Source organism: Triturus cristatus, chromosome 8 (genome assembly GCF_964204655.1).
Source record: "Triturus cristatus chromosome 8, aTriCri1.1, whole genome shotgun sequence".
Taxonomy (NCBI): Eukaryota; Metazoa; Chordata; class Amphibia; order Caudata; family Salamandridae; genus Triturus; species Triturus cristatus.
The window spans coordinates 738,973,237-738,992,288 of NC_140591.1; the positions used below are offsets into that span (position 1 = coordinate 738,973,237).

The window sequence follows — 19,052 nt, forward strand, 5'->3', positions numbered from 1 at the left end:
GTTTCGAACCGGGGACCTTTCGCGTGTGAGGCAAACGTGATAACCACTACACTACAGAAACAGATACCTACAGTTGATTTTTCTGTAATGAAACTGCTCCGAACTGGCTATTCCATGGGCCTCTGGCTTTAGATTTCTTTCATGCAACCTGCCCGACATCCCTAGCTGAACGCTCGTACATGCCATGCAAGACCAGATGTTTGGTATTAGCTCAGACTGGGCAGGGCTGAAGCATGAGACTCTAGCAAAGAATTATCCACTACTGCAAAGAAAAAATTGATGTTGGTTTTGAAACGCAAACTTCAAAACAACTTGAAAAGAGTACCAAGAAAAGGGCTCGTCCGGGATTTGAACCCGGGACCTCTCGCACTCAAAGCGAGAATCATACCCCTAGACCAACGAGCCCTCAAAATCCTCTTACCTCTCAAAAGCTAATACCGGCTCTAAGCCCGCAATGAAGATCATGCTGGTATCTTTATGATGCTTGGTCTGTGAATACGCATGAAAGTCAGTCTCAACTTACCCTTTCTCAAACGATAGCACTATCATTTACAAGTGTCTCCTTTTATTCCGTCCCAGCTTTGGACACGTCTTACAGGAAGTCAGCCCTTATTTATATATTTCTTCAGTGGCTGAAGCCTAATGAGAAAGAGTAACAAGTTGTTCATAACAACATAAGAAACACATTGTGCATTTTCTCTTAAATACTCCTTCACTTTGTGCCAAAAGAAATACCAAGGTGAATACCTAGGCCACAGATTCAAGCTAAAGATCTTCCTGCTGAATGCAAGGCGCAATAAAAACTGCATATCGCTGGACTAAAGCATTCCTTGCATAGCCTCTAACATCATAACATAACTGAGCTGCTAGCAGCAAGCTAACCAATACCTTTCTGAAATGAGAATGACATGTGCTTATCTGCTCAATCAGTGCTCAATCAGGCTCGATCAGGCGAGATTTAGAAAAGGTGGAAAGGGTCCAAGTGGATGCCCCTTCCTTTTTAGGGTGGGTCCTGCTGACTATCATAGGATTGCTTGTAAAAGTGGCCAGGGTCAGAGGAAAAGCTGCCAACACTTCTTAGCGTTCTCTATAGATGCAGCCATTTTCTGTGACTGTAATTTCGGCCTTTTCCCAGAAGTCTCTATTCTGCCTATGCAAATTAACAAAAGCAGTGCTTATTCCTCACTTGCTCAAATGTCCTTCCTGTCCAGAAAGCTCTGATTAAGCATGCTTATTTTCTTTTTCTGGGATATTTTAAATTGTTTCGCTGTCCAGTCTGTGGCAGTAGAAAGCTGCTTATGATGCCAGGTTTTGATGAATCCCCAAGGTACAAGTACAGAGGAATATATCAGTCTCTAGGATATGGAACTTTTAGCTAACACATCACAATATGTGATGCTTGCCAAGAAAACACTACATTCTGGAGCGCTGATGATCAGAACATTCTGCTCCTGAAGGATAGAAAAGACAGCTTGATTGAAATAAAGTCTGTTTATATTGACGCTCTCTCTCTCCCTATATATACATACATGCGTACACACACACACACAGGTATGTCATGCATTTCTTCAGATTTGTTTCAACCATTTACCATTTATTGGAGAATCCCTACTTTTCAAGTGATTGCAAATGAAGTCATCTCTGGCACTTTTTGTGCAAAGTAAGAGACACACATGACACCTTTTTATAAAAGTCATCGGTTTCTTTGTTACTGTGTACTTTCAAAGCATGGGGCTTTCACACGTCAGGTAAACCTGATTACCACTACACAACAAAAGCAGATGCAGCTTTCTTATCTATGTCGTGATAGAACAGTTGTGAATTGAGTAGAAGAAGGGCCCTGATGTGATACTTATTACATGCAGCCTGTAAGATAGTCAAACATGCAGGCTAAGAAGGAAGATGCAAATATCAATGTATTAGAAAAACACCTAAAGGCGAGTGATATGCTTTCATTCATGCATGGCTAGGAAAAATCGCCATACTGTTGCAAACATTCTTACACCACCAACTGGAAATAAATGATTCTGACATTAAACGTAAAGGTGACAATGCATTTGTATCATCACCTTGAGAAGGATCATCTTGGAATTGAGCCGAGGGCCTCTGCACTCAAAGCCAGAAACACTCCACTAAAATAAGATTCCTGTTGGTGCCAACAATTCTCCATGTTAATGCTTGTTCTAGGTGAGCAGTGAACCGATTGCATGGCTCTTTTGAAAGCAAGGTCTGAGAACCAACAGATACATCCACACGCCGATTACTTTAGTGTTTTGAGAGAATTCCCTTTCTTGGAACGAGATTGCATGAAATAATCTTCAGGGCTTGGACAATTCCATGGCAAAACGGCACCTATCAACATTGTAGCCAACACAATATAACAACTGTTTCTGCCCGGTTTCGAACCGGGGACCTTTCGCGTGTGAGGCAAACGTGATAACCACTACACTACAGAAACAGATACCTACAGTTGATTTTTCTGTAATGAAACTGCTCCGAACTGGCTATTCCATGGGCCTCTGGCTTTAGATTTCTTTCATGCAACCTGCCCGACATCCCTAGCTGAACGCTCGTACATGCCATGCAAGACCAGATGTTTGGTATTAGCTCAGACTGGGCAGGGCTGAAGCATGAGACTCTAGCAAAGAATTATCCACTACTGCAAAGAAAAAATTGATGTTGGTTTTGAAACGCAAACTTCAAAACAACTTGAAAAGAGTACCAAGAAAAGGGCTCGTCCGGGATTTGAACCCGGGACCTCTCGCACTCAAAGCGAGAATCATACCCCTAGACCAACGAGCCCTCAAAATCCTCTTACCTCTCAAAAGCTAATACCGGCTCTAAGCCCGCAATGAAGATCATGCTGGTATCTTTATGATGCTTGGTCTGTGAATACGCATGAAAGTCAGTCTCAACTTACCCTTTCTCAAACGATAGCACTATCATTTACAAGTGTCTCCTTTTATTCCGTCCCAGCTTTGGACACGTCTTACAGGAAGTCAGCCCTTATTTATATATTTCTTCAGTGGCTGAAGCCTAATGAGAAAGAGTAACAAGTTGTTCATAACAACATAAGAAACACATTGTGCATTTTCTCTTAAATACTCCTTCACTTTGTGCCAAAAGAAATACCAAGGTGAATACCTAGGCCACAGATTCAAGCTAAAGATCTTCCTGCTGAATGCAAGGCGCAATAAAAACTGCATATCGCTGGACTAAAGCATTCCTTGCATAGCCTCTAACATCATAACATAACTGAGCTGCTAGCAGCAAGCTAACCAATACCTTTCTGAAATGAGAATGACATGTGCTTATCTGCTCAATCAGTGCTCAATCAGGCTCGATCAGGCGAGATTTAGAAAAGGTGGAAAGGGTCCAAGTGGATGCCCCTTCCTTTTTAGGGTGGGTCCTGCTGACTATCATAGGATTGCTTGTAAAAGTGGCCAGGGTCAGAGGAAAAGCTGCCAACACTTCTTAGCGTTCTCTATAGATGCAGCCATTTTCTGTGACTGTAATTTCGGCCTTTTCCCAGAAGTCTCTATTCTGCCTATGCAAATTAACAAAAGCAGTGCTTATTCCTCACTTGCTCAAATGTCCTTCCTGTCCAGAAAGCTCTGATTAAGCATGCTTATTTTCTTTTTCTGGGATATTTTAAATTGTTTCGCTGTCCAGTCTGTGGCAGTAGAAAGCTGCTTATGATGCCAGGTTTTGATGAAAACCCAAGGTACAAGTACAGAGGAATATATCAGTCTCTAGGATATGGAACTTTTAGCTAACACATCACAATATGTGATGCTTGCCAAGAAAACACTACATTCTGGAGCGCTGATGATCAGAACATTCTGCTCCTGAAGGATAGAAAAGACAGCTTGATTGAAATAAAGTCTGTTTATATTGACGCTCTCTCTCTCCCTATATATACATACATGCGTACACACACACACACAGGTATGTCATGCATTTCTTCAGATTTGTTTCAACCATTTACCATTTATTGGAGAATCCCTACTTTTCAAGTGACTGCAAATGAAGTCATCTCTGGCACTTTTTGTGCAAAGTAAGAGACACACATGACACCTTTTTATAAAAGTCATCGGTTTCTTTGTTACTGTGTACTTTCAAAGCATGGGGCTTTCACACGTCAGGTAAACCTGATTACCACTACACAACAAAAGCAGATGCAGCTTTCTTATCTATGTCGTGATAGAACAGTTGTGAATTGAGTAGAAGAAGGGCCCTGATGTGATACTTATTACATGCAGCCTGTAAGATAGTCAAACATGCAGGCTAGGAAGGAAGATGCAAATATCAATGTATTAGAAAAACACCTAAAGGCGAGTGATATGCTTTCATTCATGCATGGCTAGGAAAAATCGCCATACTGTTGCAAACATTCTTACACCACCAACTGGAAATAAATGATTCTGACATTAAACGTAAAGGTGACAATGCATTTGTATCATCACCTTGAGAAGGATCATCTTGGAATTGAGCCGAGGGCCTCTGCACTCAAAGCCAGAAACACTCCACTAAAATAAGATTCCTGTTGGTGCCAACAATTCTCCATGTTAATGCTTGTTCTAGGTGAGCAGTGAACCGATTGCACGGCTCTTTTGAAAGCAAGGTCTGAGAACAAACAGATACATCCACACGCCGATTACTTTAGTGTTTTGAGAGCATTCCCTTTCTTGGAACGAGATTGCATGAAATAATCTTCAGGGCTTGGACAATTCCATGGCAAAACGGCACCTATCAACATTGTAGCCAACACAATATAACAACTGTTTCTGCCCGGTTTCGAACCGGGGACCTTTCGCGTGTGAGGCAAACGTGATAACCACTACACTACAGAAACAGATACCTACAGTTGATTTTTCTGTAATGAAACTGCTCCGAACTGGCTATTCCATGGGCCTCTGGCTTTAGATTTCTTTCATGCAACCTGCCCGACATCCCTAGCTGAACGCTCGTACATGCCATGCAAGACCAGATGTTTGGTATTAGCTCAGACTGGGCAGGGCTGAAGCATGAGACTCTAGCAAAGAATTATCCACTACTGCAAAGAAAAAATTGATGTTGGTTTTGAAACGCAAACTTCAAAACAACTTGAAAAGAGTACCAAGAAAAGGGCTGGTCCGGGATTTGAACCCGGGACCTCTCGCACCCAAAGCGAGAATCATACCCCTAGACCAACGAGCCCTCAAAATCCTCTTACCTCTCAAAAGCTAATACCGGCTCTAAGCCCGCAATGAAGATCATGCTGGTATCTTTATGATGCTTGGTCTGTGAATACGCATGAAAGTCAGTCTCAACTTACCCTTTCTCAAACGATAGCACTATCATTTACAAGTGTCTCCTTTTATTCCGTCCCAGCTTTGGACACGTCTTACAGGAAGTCAGCCCTTATTTATATATTTCTGCAGTGGCTGAAGCTTAATGAGAAAGAGTAACAAGTTGTTCATAACAACATAAGAAACACATTGTGCATTTTCTCTCAAATACTCCTTCACTTTGTGCCAAAAGAAATACCAAGGTGAATACCTAGGTCACAGATTCAAGCTAAAGATCTTCCTGCTGAATGCAAGGCGCAATAAAAACTGCATATCGCTGGACGAAAGCATTCCTTGCATAGCCTCTAACATCATAACATAACTGAGCTGCTAGCAGCAAGCTAACCAATACCTTTCTGAAATGAGAATGACATGTGCTTATCTGCTCAATCAGTGCTCAATCAGGCGAGATTTAGAAAAGGTGGAAAGGGTCCAAGTGGATGCCCCTTCCTTTTTAGGGTGGGTCCTGCTGACTATCATAGGATTGCTTGTAAAAGTGGTCAGGGTCAGAGGAAAAGCTGCCAACACTTCTTAGCGTTCTCTATAGATGCAGCCATTTTCTGTGACTGTAATTTCGGCCTTTTCCCAGAAGTCTCTATTCTGCCTATGCAAATTAACAAAAGCAGTGCTTATTCCTCACTTGCTCAAATGTCCTTCCTGTCCAGAAAGCTCTGATTAAGCATGCTTATTTTCTTTTTCTGGGATATTTTAAATTGTTTCGCTGTCCAGTCTATGGCAGTAGAAAGCTGCTTATGATGCCAGGTTTTGATGAATCCCCAAGGTACAAGTACAGAGGAATATATCAGTCTCTAGGATATGGAACTTTTAGCTAACACATCACAATATGTGATGCTTGCCAAGAAAACACTACATTCTGGAGCGCTGATGATCAGAACATTCTGCTCCTGAAGGATAGAAAAGACAGCTTGATTGAAATAAAGTCTGTTTATATTGACGCTCTCTCTCTCCCTATATATACATACATGCGTACACACACACACACAGGTATGTCATGCATTTCTTCAGATTTGTTTCAACCATTTACCATTTATTGGAGAATCCCTACTTTTCAAGTGATTGCAAATGAAGTCATCTCTGGCACTTTTTGTGCAAAGTAAGAGACACACATGACACCTTTTTATAAAAGTCATCGGTTTCTTTGTTACTGTGTACTTTCAAAGCATGGGGCTTTCACACGTCAGGTAAACCTGATTACCACTACACAACAAAAGCAGATGCAGCTTTCTTATCTATGTCGTGATAGAACAGTTGTGAATTGAGTAGAAGAAGGGCCCTGATGTGATACTTATTACATGCAGCCTGTAAGATAGTCAAACATGCAGGCTAAGAAGGAAGATGCAAATATCAATGTATTAGAAAAACACCTAAAGGCGAGTGATATGCTTTCATTCATGCATGGCTAGGAAAAATCGCCATACTGTTGCAAACATTCTTACACCACCAACTGGAAATAAATGATTCTGACATTAAACGTAAAGGTGACAATGCATTTGTATCATCACCTTGAGAAGGATCATCTTGGAATTGAGCCGAGGGCCTCTGCACTCAAAGCCAGAAACACTCCACTAAAATAAGATTCCTGTTGGTGCCAACAATTCTCCATGTTAATGCTTGTTCTAGGTGAGCAGTGAACCGATTGCAGGGCTCTTTTGAAAGCAAGGTCTGAGAACAAACAGATACATCCACACGCCGATTACTTTAGTGTTTTGAGAGCATTCCCTTTCTTGGAACGAGATTGCATGAAATAATCTTCAGGGCTTGGACAATTCCATGGCAAAACGGCACCTATCAACATTGTAGCCAACACAATATAACAACTGTTTCTGCCCGGTTTCGAACCGGGGACCTTTCGCGTGTGAGGCAAACGTGATAACCACTACACTACAGAAACAGATACCTACAGTTGATTTTTCTGTAATGAAACTGCTCCGAACTGGCTATTCCATGGGCCTCTGGCTTTAGATTTCTTTCATGCAACCTGCCCGACATCCCTAGCTGAACGCTCGTACATGCCATGCAAGACCAGATGTTTGGTATTAGCTCAGACTGGGCAGGGCTGAAGCATGAGACTCTAGCAAAGAATTATCCACTACTGCAAAGAAAAAATTGATGTTGGTTTTGAAACGCAAACTTCAAAACAACTTGAAAAGAGTACCAAGAAAAGGGCTGGTCCGGGATTTGAACCCGGGACCTCTCGCACCCAAAGCGAGAATCATACCCCTAGACCAACGAGCCCTCAAAATCCTCTTACCTCTCAAAAGCTAATACCGGCTCTAAGCCCGCAATGAAGATCATGCTGGTATCTTTATGATGCTTGGTCTGTGAATACGCATGAAAGTCAGTCTCAACTTACCCTTTCTCAAACGATAGCACTATCATTTACAAGTGTCTCCTTTTATTCCGTCCCAGCTTTGGACACGTCTTACAGGAAGTCAGCCCTTATTTATATATTTCTGCAGTGGCTGAAGCTTAATGAGAAAGAGTAACAAGTTGTTCATAACAACATAAGAAACACATTGTGCATTTTCTCTCAAATACTCCTTCACTTTGTGCCAAAAGAAATACCAAGGTGAATACCTAGGTCACAGATTCAAGCTAAAGATCTTCCTGCTGAATGCAAGGCGCAATAAAAACTGCATATCGCTGGACGAAAGCATTCCTTGCATAGCCTCTAACATCATAACATAACTGAGCTGCTAGCAGCAAGCTAACCAATACCTTTCTGAAATGAGAATGACATGTGCTTATCTGCTCAATCAGTGCTCAATCAGGCGAGATTTAGAAAAGGTGGAAAGGGTCCAAGTGGATGCCCCTTCCTTTTTAGGGTGGGTCCTGCTGACTATCATAGGATTGCTTGTAAAAGTGGTCAGGGTCAGAGGAAAAGCTGCCAACACTTCTTAGCGTTCTCTATAGATGCAGCCATTTTCTGTGACTGTAATTTCGGCCTTTTCCCAGAAGTCTCTATTCTGCCTATGCAAATTAACAAAAGCAGTGCTTATTCCTCACTTGCTCAAATGTCCTTCCTGTCCAGAAAGCTCTGATTAAGCATGCTTATTTTCTTTTTCTGGGATATTTTAAATTGTTTCGCTGTCCAGTCTATGGCAGTAGAAAGCTGCTTATGATGCCAGGTTTTGATGAATCCCCAAGGTACAAGTACAGAGGAATATATCAGTCTCTAGGATATGGAACTTTTAGCTAACACATCACAATATGTGATGCTTGCCAAGAAAACACTACATTCTGGAGCGCTGATGATCAGAACATTCTGCTCCTGAAGGATAGAAAAGACAGCTTGATTGAAATAAAGTCTGTTTATATTGACGCTCTCTCTCTCCCTATATATACATACATGCGTACACACACACACACAGGTATGTCATGCATTTCTTCAGATTTGTTTCAACCATTTACCATTTATTGGAGAATCCCTACTTTTCAAGTGATTGCAAATGAAGTCATCTCTGGCACTTTTTGTGCAAAGTAAGAGACACACATGACACCTTTTTATAAAAGTCATCGGTTTCTTTGTTACTGTGTACTTTCAAAGCATGGGGCTTTCACACGTCAGGTAAACCTGATTACCACTACACAACAAAAGCAGATGCAGCTTTCTTATCTATGTCGTGATAGAACAGTTGTGAATTGAGTAGAAGAAGGGCCCTGATGTGATACTTATTACATGCAGCCTGTAAGATAGTCAAACATGCAGGCTAAGAAGGAAGATGCAAATATCAATGTATTAGAAAAACACCTAAAGGCGAGTGATATGCTTTCATTCATGCATGGCTAGGAAAAATCGCCATACTGTTGCAAACATTCTTACACCACCAACTGGAAATAAATGATTCTGACATTAAACGTAAAGGTGACAATGCATTTGTATCATCACCTTGAGAAGGATCATCTTGGAATTGAGCCGAGGGCCTCTGCACTCAAAGCCAGAAACACTCCACTAAAATAAGATTCCTGTTGGTGCCAACAATTCTCCATGTTAATGCTTGTTCTAGGTGAGCAGTGAACCGATTGCATGGCTCTTTTGAAAGCAAGGTCTGAGAACCAACAGATACATCCACACGCCGATTACTTTAGTGTTTTGAGAGAATTCCCTTTCTTGGAACGAGATTGCATGAAATAATCTTCAGGGCTTGGACAATTCCATGGCAAAACGGCACCTATCAACATTGTAGCCAACACAATATAACAACTGTTTCTGCCCGGTTTCGAACCGGGGACCTTTCGCGTGTGAGGCAAACGTGATAACCACTACACTACAGAAACAGATACCTACAGTTGATTTTTCTGTAATGAAACTGCTCCGAACTGGCTATTCCATGGGCCTCTGGCTTTAGATTTCTTTCATGCAACCTGCCCGACATCCCTAGCTGAACGCTCGTACATGCCATGCAAGACCAGATGTTTGGTATTAGCTCAGACTGGGCAGGGCTGAAGCATGAGACTCTAGCAAAGAATTATCCACTACTGCAAAGAAAAAATTGATGTTGGTTTTGAAACGCAAACTTCAAAACAACTTGAAAAGAGTACCAAGAAAAGGGCTCGTCCGGGATTTGAACCCGGGACCTCTCGCACTCAAAGCGAGAATCATACCCCTAGACCAACGAGCCCTCAAAATCCTCTTACCTCTCAAAAGCTAATACCGGCTCTAAGCCCGCAATGAAGATCATGCTGGTATCTTTATGATGCTTGGTCTGTGAATACGCATGAAAGTCAGTCTCAACTTACCCTTTCTCAAACGATAGCACTATCATTTACAAGTGTCTCCTTTTATTCCGTCCCAGCTTTGGACACGTCTTACAGGAAGTCAGCCCTTATTTATATATTTCTTCAGTGGCTGAAGCCTAATGAGAAAGAGTAACAAGTTGTTCATAACAACATAAGAAACACATTGTGCATTTTCTCTTAAATACTCCTTCACTTTGTGCCAAAAGAAATACCAAGGTGAATACCTAGGCCACAGATTCAAGCTAAAGATCTTCCTGCTGAATGCAAGGCGCAATAAAAACTGCATATCGCTGGACTAAAGCATTCCTTGCATAGCCTCTAACATCATAACATAACTGAGCTGCTAGCAGCAAGCTAACCAATACCTTTCTGAAATGAGAATGACATGTGCTTATCTGCTCAATCAGTGCTCAATCAGGCTCGATCAGGCGAGATTTAGAAAAGGTGGAAAGGGTCCAAGTGGATGCCCCTTCCTTTTTAGGGTGGGTCCTGCTGACTATCATAGGATTGCTTGTAAAAGTGGCCAGGGTCAGAGGAAAAGCTGCCAACACTTCTTAGCGTTCTCTATAGATGCAGCCATTTTCTGTGACTGTAATTTCGGCCTTTTCCCAGAAGTCTCTATTCTGCCTATGCAAATTAACAAAAGCAGTGCTTATTCCTCACTTGCTCAAATGTCCTTCCTGTCCAGAAAGCTCTGATTAAGCATGCTTATTTTCTTTTTCTGGGATATTTTAAATTGTTTCGCTGTCCAGTCTGTGGCAGTAGAAAGCTGCTTATGATGCCAGGTTTTGATGAATCCCCAAGGTACAAGTACAGAGGAATATATCAGTCTCTAGGATATGGAACTTTTAGCTAACACATCACAATATGTGATGCTTGCCAAGAAAACACTACATTCTGGAGCGCTGATGATCAGAACATTCTGCTCCTGAAGGATAGAAAAGACAGCTTGATTGAAATAAAGTCTGTTTATATTGACGCTCTCTCTCTCCCTATATATACATACATGCGTACACACACACACACAGGTATGTCATGCATTTCTTCAGATTTGTTTCAACCATTTACCATTTATTGGAGAATCCCTACTTTTCAAGTGATTGCAAATGAAGTCATCTCTGGCACTTTTTGTGCAAAGTAAGAGACACACATGACACCTTTTTATAAAAGTCATCGGTTTCTTTGTTACTGTGTACTTTCAAAGCATGGGGCTTTCACACGTCAGGTAAACCTGATTACCACTACACAACAAAAGCAGATGCAGCTTTCTTATCTATGTCGTGATAGAACAGTTGTGAATTGAGTAGAAGAAGGGCCCTGATGTGATACTTATTACATGCAGCCTGTAAGATAGTCAAACATGCAGGCTAAGAAGGAAGATGCAAATATCAATGTATTAGAAAAACACCTAAAGGCGAGTGATATGCTTTCATTCATGCATGGCTAGGAAAAATCGCCATACTGTTGCAAACATTCTTACACCACCAACTGGAAATAAATGATTCTGACATTAAACGTAAAGATGACAATGCATTTGTATCATCACCTTGAGAAGGATCATCTTGGAATTGAGCCGAGGGCCTCTGCACTCAAAGCCAGAAACACTCCACTAAAATAAGATTCCTGTTGGTGCCAACAATTCTCCATGTTAATGCTTGTTCTAGGTGAGCAGTGAACCGATTGCATGGCTCTTTTGAAAGCAAGGTCTGAGAACCAACAGATACATCCACACGCCGATTACTTTAGTGTTTTGAGAGAATTCCCTTTCTTGGAACGAGATTGCATGAAATAATCTTCAGGGCTTGGACAATTCCATGGCAAAACGGCACCTATCAACATTGTAGCCAACACAATATAACAACTGTTTCTGCCCGGTTTCGAACCGGGGACCTTTCGCGTGTGAGGCAAACGTGATAACCACTACACTACAGAAACAGATACCTACAGTTGATTTTTCTGTAATGAAACTGCTCCGAACTGGCTATTCCATGGGCCTCTGGCTTTAGATTTCTTTCATGCAACCTGCCCGACATCCCTAGCTGAACGCTCGTACATGCCATGCAAGACCAGATGTTTAGTATTAGCTCAGACTGGGCAGGGCTGAAGCATGAGACTCTAGCAAAGAATTATCCACTACTGCAAAGAAAAAATTGATGTTGGTTTTGAAACGCAAACTTCAAAACAACTTGAAAAGAGTACCAAGAAAAGGGCTCGTCCGGGATTTGAACCCGGGACCTCTCGCACTCAAAGCGAGAATCATACCCCTAGACCAACGAGCCCTCAAAATCCTCTTACCTCTCAAAAGCTAATACCGGCTCTAAGCCCGCAATGAAGATCATGCTGGTATCTTTATGATGCTTGGTCTGTGAATACGCATGAAAGTCAGTCTCAACTTACCCTTTCTCAAACGATAGCACTATCATTTACAAGTGTCTCCTTTTATTCCGTCCCAGCTTTGGACACGTCTTACAGGAAGTCAGCCCTTATTTATATATTTCTTCAGTGGCTGAAGCCTAATGAGAAAGAGTAACAAGTTGTTCATAACAACATAAGAAACACATTGTGCATTTTCTCTTAAATACTCCTTCACTTTGTGCCAAAAGAAATACCAAGGTGAATACCTAGGCCACAGATTCAAGCTAAAGATCTTCCTGCTGAATGCAAGGCGCAATAAAAACTGCATATCGCTGGACTAAAGCATTCCTTGCATAGCCTCTAACATCATAACATAACTGAGCTGCTAGCAGCAAGCTAACCAATACCTTTCTGAAATGAGAATGACATGTGCTTATCTGCTCAATCAGTGCTCAATCAGGCTCGATCAGGCGAGATTTAGAAAAGGTGGAAAGGGTCCAAGTGGATGCCCCTTCCTTTTTAGGGTGGGTCCTGCTGACTATCATAGGATTGCTTGTAAAAGTGGCCAGGGTCAGAGGAAAAGCTGCCAACACTTCTTAGCGTTCTCTATAGATGCAGCCATTTTCTGTGACTGTAATTTCGGCCTTTTCCCAGAAGTCTCTATTCTGCCTATGCAAATTAACAAAAGCAGTGCTTATTCCTCACTTGCTCAAATGTCCTTCCTGTCCAGAAAGCTCTGATTAAGCATGCTTATTTTCTTTTTCTGGGATATTTTAAATTGTTTCGCTGTCCAGTCTGTGGCAGTAGAAAGCTGCTTATGATGCCAGGTTTTGATGAAAACCCAAGGTACAAGTACAGAGGAATATATCAGTCTCTAGGATATGGAACTTTTAGCTAACACATCACAATATGTGATGCTTGCCAAGAAAACACTACATTCTGGAGCGCTGATGATCAGAACATTCTGCTCCTGAAGGATAGAAAAGACAGCTTGATTGAAATAAAGTCTGTTTATATTGACGCTCTCTCTCTCCCTATATATACATACATGCGTACACACACACACACAGGTATGTCATGCATTTCTTCAGATTTGTTTCAACCATTTACCATTTATTGGAGAATCCCTACTTTTCAAGTGACTGCAAATGAAGTCATCTCTGGCACTTTTTGTGCAAAGTAAGAGACACACATGACACCTTTTTATAAAAGTCATCGGTTTCTTTGTTACTGTGTACTTTCAAAGCATGGGGCTTTCACACGTCAGGTAAACCTGATTACCACTACACAACAAAAGCAGATGCAGCTTTCTTATCTATGTCGTGATAGAACAGTTGTGAATTGAGTAGAAGAAGGGCCCTGATGTGATACTTATTACATGCAGCCTGTAAGATAGTCAAACATGCAGGCTAGGAAGGAAGATGCAAATATCAATGTATTAGAAAAACACCTAAAGGCGAGTGATATGCTTTCATTCATGCATGGCTAGGAAAAATCGCCATACTGTTGCAAACATTCTTACACCACCAACTGGAAATAAATGATTCTGACATTAAACGTAAAGGTGACAATGCATTTGTATCATCACCTTGAGAAGGATCATCTTGGAATTGAGCCGAGGGCCTCTGCACTCAAAGCCAGAAACACTCCACTAAAATAAGATTCCTGTTGGTGCCAACAATTCTCCATGTTAATGCTTGTTCTAGGTGAGCAGTGAACCGATTGCAGGGCTCTTTTGAAAGCAAGGTCTGAGAACAAACAGATACATCCACACGCCGATTACTTTAGTGTTTTGAGAGCATTCCCTTTCTTGGAACGAGATTGCATGAAATAATCTTCAGGGCTTGGACAATTCCATGGCAAAACGGCACCTATCAACATTGTAGCCAACACAATATAACAACTGTTTCTGCCCGGTTTCGAACCGGGGACCTTTCGCGTGTGAGGCAAACGTGATAACCACTACACTACAGAAACAGATACCTACAGTTGATTTTTCTGTAATGAAACTGCTCCGAACTGGCTATTCCATGGGCCTCTGGCTTTAGATTTCTTTCATGCAACCTGCCCGACATCCCTAGCTGAACGCTCGTACATGCCATGCAAGACCAGATGTTTGGTATTAGCTCAGACTGGGCAGGGCTGAAGCATGAGACTCTAGCAAAGAATTATCCACTACTGCAAAGAAAAAATTGATGTTGGTTTTGAAACGCAAACTTCAAAACAACTTGAAAAGAGTACCAAGAAAAGGGCTGGTCCGGGATTTGAACCCGGGACCTCTCGCACCCAAAGCGAGAATCATACCCCTAGACCAACGAGCCCTCAAAATCCTCTTACCTCTCAAAAGCTAATACCGGCTCTAAGCCCGCAATGAAGATCATGCTGGTATCTTTATGATGCTTGGTCTGTGAATACGCATGAAAGTCAGTCTCAACTTACCCTTTCTCAAACGATAGCACTATCATTTACAAGTGTCTCCTTTTATTCCGTCCCAGCTTTGGACACGTCTTACAGGAAGTCAGCCCTTATTTATATATTTCTGCAGTGGCTGAAGCTTAATGAGAAAGAGTAACAAGTTGTTCATAACAACATAAGAAACACATTGTGCATTTTCTCTCAAATACTCCTTCACTTTGTGCCAAAAGAAATACCAAGGTGAATACCTAGGTCACAGATTCAAGCTAAAGATCTTCCTGCTGAATGCAAGGCGCAATAAAAACTGCATATCGCTGGACGAAAGCATTCCTTGCATAGCCTCTAACATCATAACATAACTGAGCTGCTAGCAGCAAGCTAACCAATACCTTTCTGAAATGAGAATGACATGTGCTTATCTGCTCAATCAGTGCTCAATCAGGCGAGATTTAGAAAAGGTGGAAAGGGTCCAAGTGGATGCCCCTTCCTTTTTAGGGTGGGTCCTGCTGACTATCATAGGATTGCTTGTAAAAGTGGTCAGGGTCAGAGGAAAAGCTGCCAACACTTCTTAGCGTTCTCTATAGATGCAGCCATTTTCTGTGACTGTAATTTCGGCCTTTTCCCAGAAGTCTCTATTCTGCCTATGCAAATTAACAAAAGCAGTGCTTATTCCTCACTTGCTCAAATGTCCTTCCTGTCCAGAAAGCTCTGATTAAGCATGCTTATTTTCTTTTTCTGGGATATTTTAAATTGTTTCGCTGTCCAGTCTATGGCAGTAGAAAGCTGCTTATGATGCCAGGTTTTGATGAATCCCCAAGGTACAAGTACAGAGGAATATATCAGTCTCTAGGATATGGAACTTTTAGCTAACACATCACAATATGTGATGCTTGCCAAGAAAACACTACATTCTGGAGCGCTGATGATCAGAACATTCTGCTCCTGAAGGATAGAAAAGACAGCTTGATTGAAATAAAGTCTGTTTATATTGACGCTCTCTCTCTCCCTATATATACATACATGCGTACACACACACACACAGGTATGTCATGCATTTCTTCAGATTTGTTTCAACCATTTACCATTTATTGGAGAATCCCTACTTTTCAAGTGATTGCAAATGAAGTCATCTCTGGCACTTTTTGTGCAAAGTAAGAGACACACATGACACCTTTTTATAAAAGTCATCGGTTTCTTTGTTACTGTGTACTTTCAAAGCATGGGGCTTTCACACGTCAGGTAAACCTGATTACCACTACACAACAAAAGCAGATGCAGCTTTCTTATCTATGTCGTGATAGAACAGTTGTGAATTGAGTAGAAGAAGGGCCCTGATGTGATACTTATTACATGCAGCCTGTAAGATAGTCAAACATGCAGGCTAAGAAGGAAGATGCAAATATCAATGTATTAGAAAAACACCTAAAGGCGAGTGATATGCTTTCATTCATGCATGGCTAGGAAAAATCGCCATACTGTTGCAAACATTCTTACACCACCAACTGGAAATAAATGATTCTGACATTAAACGTAAAGGTGACAATGCATTTGTATCATCACCTTGAGAAGGATCATCTTGGAATTGAGCCGAGGGCCTCTGCACTCAAAGCCAGAAACACTCCACTAAAATAAGATTCCTGTTGGTGCCAACAATTCTCCATGTTAATGCTTGTTCTAGGTGAGCAGTGAACCGATTGCATGGCTCTTTTGAAAGCAAGGTCTGAGAACCAACAGATACATCCACACGCCGATTACTTTAGTGTTTTGAGAGAATTCCCTTTCTTGGAACGAGATTGCATGAAATAATCTTCAGGGCTTGGACAATTCCATGGCAAAACGGCACCTATCAACATTGTAGCCAACACAATATAACAACTGTTTCTGCCCGGTTTCGAACCGGGGACCTTTCGCGTGTGAGGCAAACGTGATAACCACTACACTACAGAAACAGATACCTACAGTTGATTTTTCTGTAATGAAACTGCTCCGAACTGGCTATTCCATGGGCCTCTGGCTTTAGATTTCTTTCATGCAACCTGCCCGACATCCCTAGCTGAACGCTCGTACATGCCATGCAAGACCAGATGTTTGGTATTAGCTCAGACTGGGCAGGGCTGAAGCATGAGACTCTAGCAAAGAATTATCCACTACTGCAAAGAAAAAATTGATGTTGGTTTTGAAACGCAAACTTCAAAACAACTTGAAAAGAGTACCAAGAAAAGGGCTCGTCCGGGATTTGAACCCGGGACCTCTCGCACTCAAAGCGAGAATCATACCCCTAGACCAACGAGCCCTCAAAATCCTCTTACCTCTCAAAAGCTAATACCGGCTCTAAGCCCGCAATGAAGATCATGCTGGTATCTTTATGATGCTTGGTCTGTGAATACGCATGAAAGTCAGTCTCAACTTACCCTTTCTCAAACGATAGCACTATCATTTACAAGTGTCTCCTTTTATTCCGTCCCAGCTTTGGACACGTCTTACAGGAAGTCAGCCCTTATTTATATATTTCTTCAGTGGCTGAAGCCTAATGAGAAAGAGTAACAAGTTGTTCATAACAACATAAGAAACACATTGTGCATTTTCTCTTAAATACTCCTTCACTTTGTGCCAAAAGAAATACCAAGGTGAATACCTAGGCCACAGATTCAAGCTAAAGATCTTCCTGCTGAATGCAAGGCGCAATAAAAACTGCATATCGCTGGACTAAAGCATTCCTTGCATAGCCTCTAACATCATAACATAACTGAGCTGCTAGCAGCAAGCTAACCAATACCTTTCTGAAATGAGAATGACATGTGCTTATCTGCTCAATCAGTGCTCAATCAGGCTCGATCAGGCGAGATTTAGAAAAGGTGGAAAGGGTCCAAGTGGATGCCCCTTCCTTTTTAGGGTGGGTCCTGCTGACTATCATAGGATTGCTTGTAAAAGTGGCCAGGGTCAGAGGAAAAGCTGCCAACACTTCTTAGCGTTCTCTATAGATGCAGCCATTTTCTGTGACTGTAATTTCGGCCTTTTCCCAGAAGTCTCTATTCTGCCTATGCAAATTAACAAAAGCAGTGCTTATTCCTCACTTGCTCAAATGTCCTTCCTGTCCAGAAAGCTCTGATTAAGCATGCTTATTTTCTTTTTCTGGGATATTTTAAATTGTTTCGCTGTCCAGTCTGTGGCAGTAGAAAGCTGCTTATGATGCCAGGTTTTGATGAATCCCCAAGGTACAAGTACAGAGGAATATATCAGTCTCTAGGATATGGAACTTTTAGCTAACACATCACAATATGTGATGCTTGCCAAGAAAACACTACATTCTGGAGCGCTGATGATCAGAACATTCTGCTCCTGAAGGATAGAAAAGACAGCTTGATTGAAATAAAGTCTGTTTATATTGACGCTCTCTCTCTCCCTATATATACATACATGCGTACACACACACACACAGGTATGTCATGCATTTCTTCAGATTTGTTTCAACCATTTACCATTTATTGGAGAATCCCTACTTTTCAAGTGACTGCAAATGAAGTCATCTCTGGCACTTTTTGTGCAAAGTAAGAGACACACATGACACCTTTTTATAAAAGTCATCGGTTTCTTTGTTACTGTGTACTTTCAAAGCATGGGGCTTTCACACATCAGGTAAACCTGATTACCACTACACAACAAAAGCAGATGCAGCTTTCTTATCTATGTCGTGATAGAACAGTTGTGAATTGAGTAGAAGAAGGGCCCTGATGTGATACTTATTACATGCAGCCTGTAAGATAGTCAAACATGCAGGCTAGGAAGGAAGATGCAAATATCAATGTATTAGAAAAACACCTAAAGGCGAGTGATATGCTTTCATTCATGCATGGCTAGGAAAAATCGCCATACTGTTGCAAACATTCTTACACCACCAACTGGAAATAAATGATTCTGACATTAAACGTAAAGGTGACAATGCATTTGTATCATCACCTTGAGAAGGATCATCTTGGAATTGAGCCGAGGGCCTCTGCACTCAAAGCCAGAAACACTCCACTAAAATAAGATTCCTGTTGGTGCCAACAATTCTCCATGTTAATGCTTGTTCTAGGTGAGCAGTGAACCGATTGCAGGGCTCTTTTGAAAGCAAGGTCTGAGAACCAACAGATACATCCACACGCCGATTACTTTAGTGTTTTGAGAGAATTCCCTTTCTTGGAACGAGAT

The 19,052-nt window shown here is 41.6% G+C and overlaps 5 non-coding genes across 5 annotated transcripts; all 5 read right to left on the bottom strand.

Moving 5' to 3' along the window:
* Positions 1 to 333: 333 nt before the first annotated feature.
* TRNAS-UGA (transfer RNA serine (anticodon UGA)) lies at positions 334 to 405 on the bottom strand. Its single transcript has one exon. It is a non-coding gene; the product is annotated as a tRNA-Ser (tRNA).
* A 2,325-nt stretch (positions 406 to 2,730) lies between these two features.
* Positions 2,731 to 2,802, bottom strand: TRNAS-UGA (transfer RNA serine (anticodon UGA)). Its single transcript has one exon. It is a non-coding gene; the product is annotated as a tRNA-Ser (tRNA).
* Positions 2,803 to 9,901: 7,099 nt separating this feature from the next.
* On the bottom strand, positions 9,902 to 9,973 carry TRNAS-UGA (transfer RNA serine (anticodon UGA)). The gene has a single exon. It is a non-coding gene; the product is annotated as a tRNA-Ser (tRNA).
* A 2,325-nt stretch (positions 9,974 to 12,298) lies between these two features.
* TRNAS-UGA (transfer RNA serine (anticodon UGA)) lies at positions 12,299 to 12,370 on the bottom strand. Its single transcript has one exon. It is a non-coding gene; the product is annotated as a tRNA-Ser (tRNA).
* A 4,712-nt stretch (positions 12,371 to 17,082) lies between these two features.
* TRNAS-UGA (transfer RNA serine (anticodon UGA)) lies at positions 17,083 to 17,154 on the bottom strand. Its single transcript has one exon. It is a non-coding gene; the product is annotated as a tRNA-Ser (tRNA).
* Between the last annotated feature and the right edge of the window lie 1,898 nt (positions 17,155 to 19,052).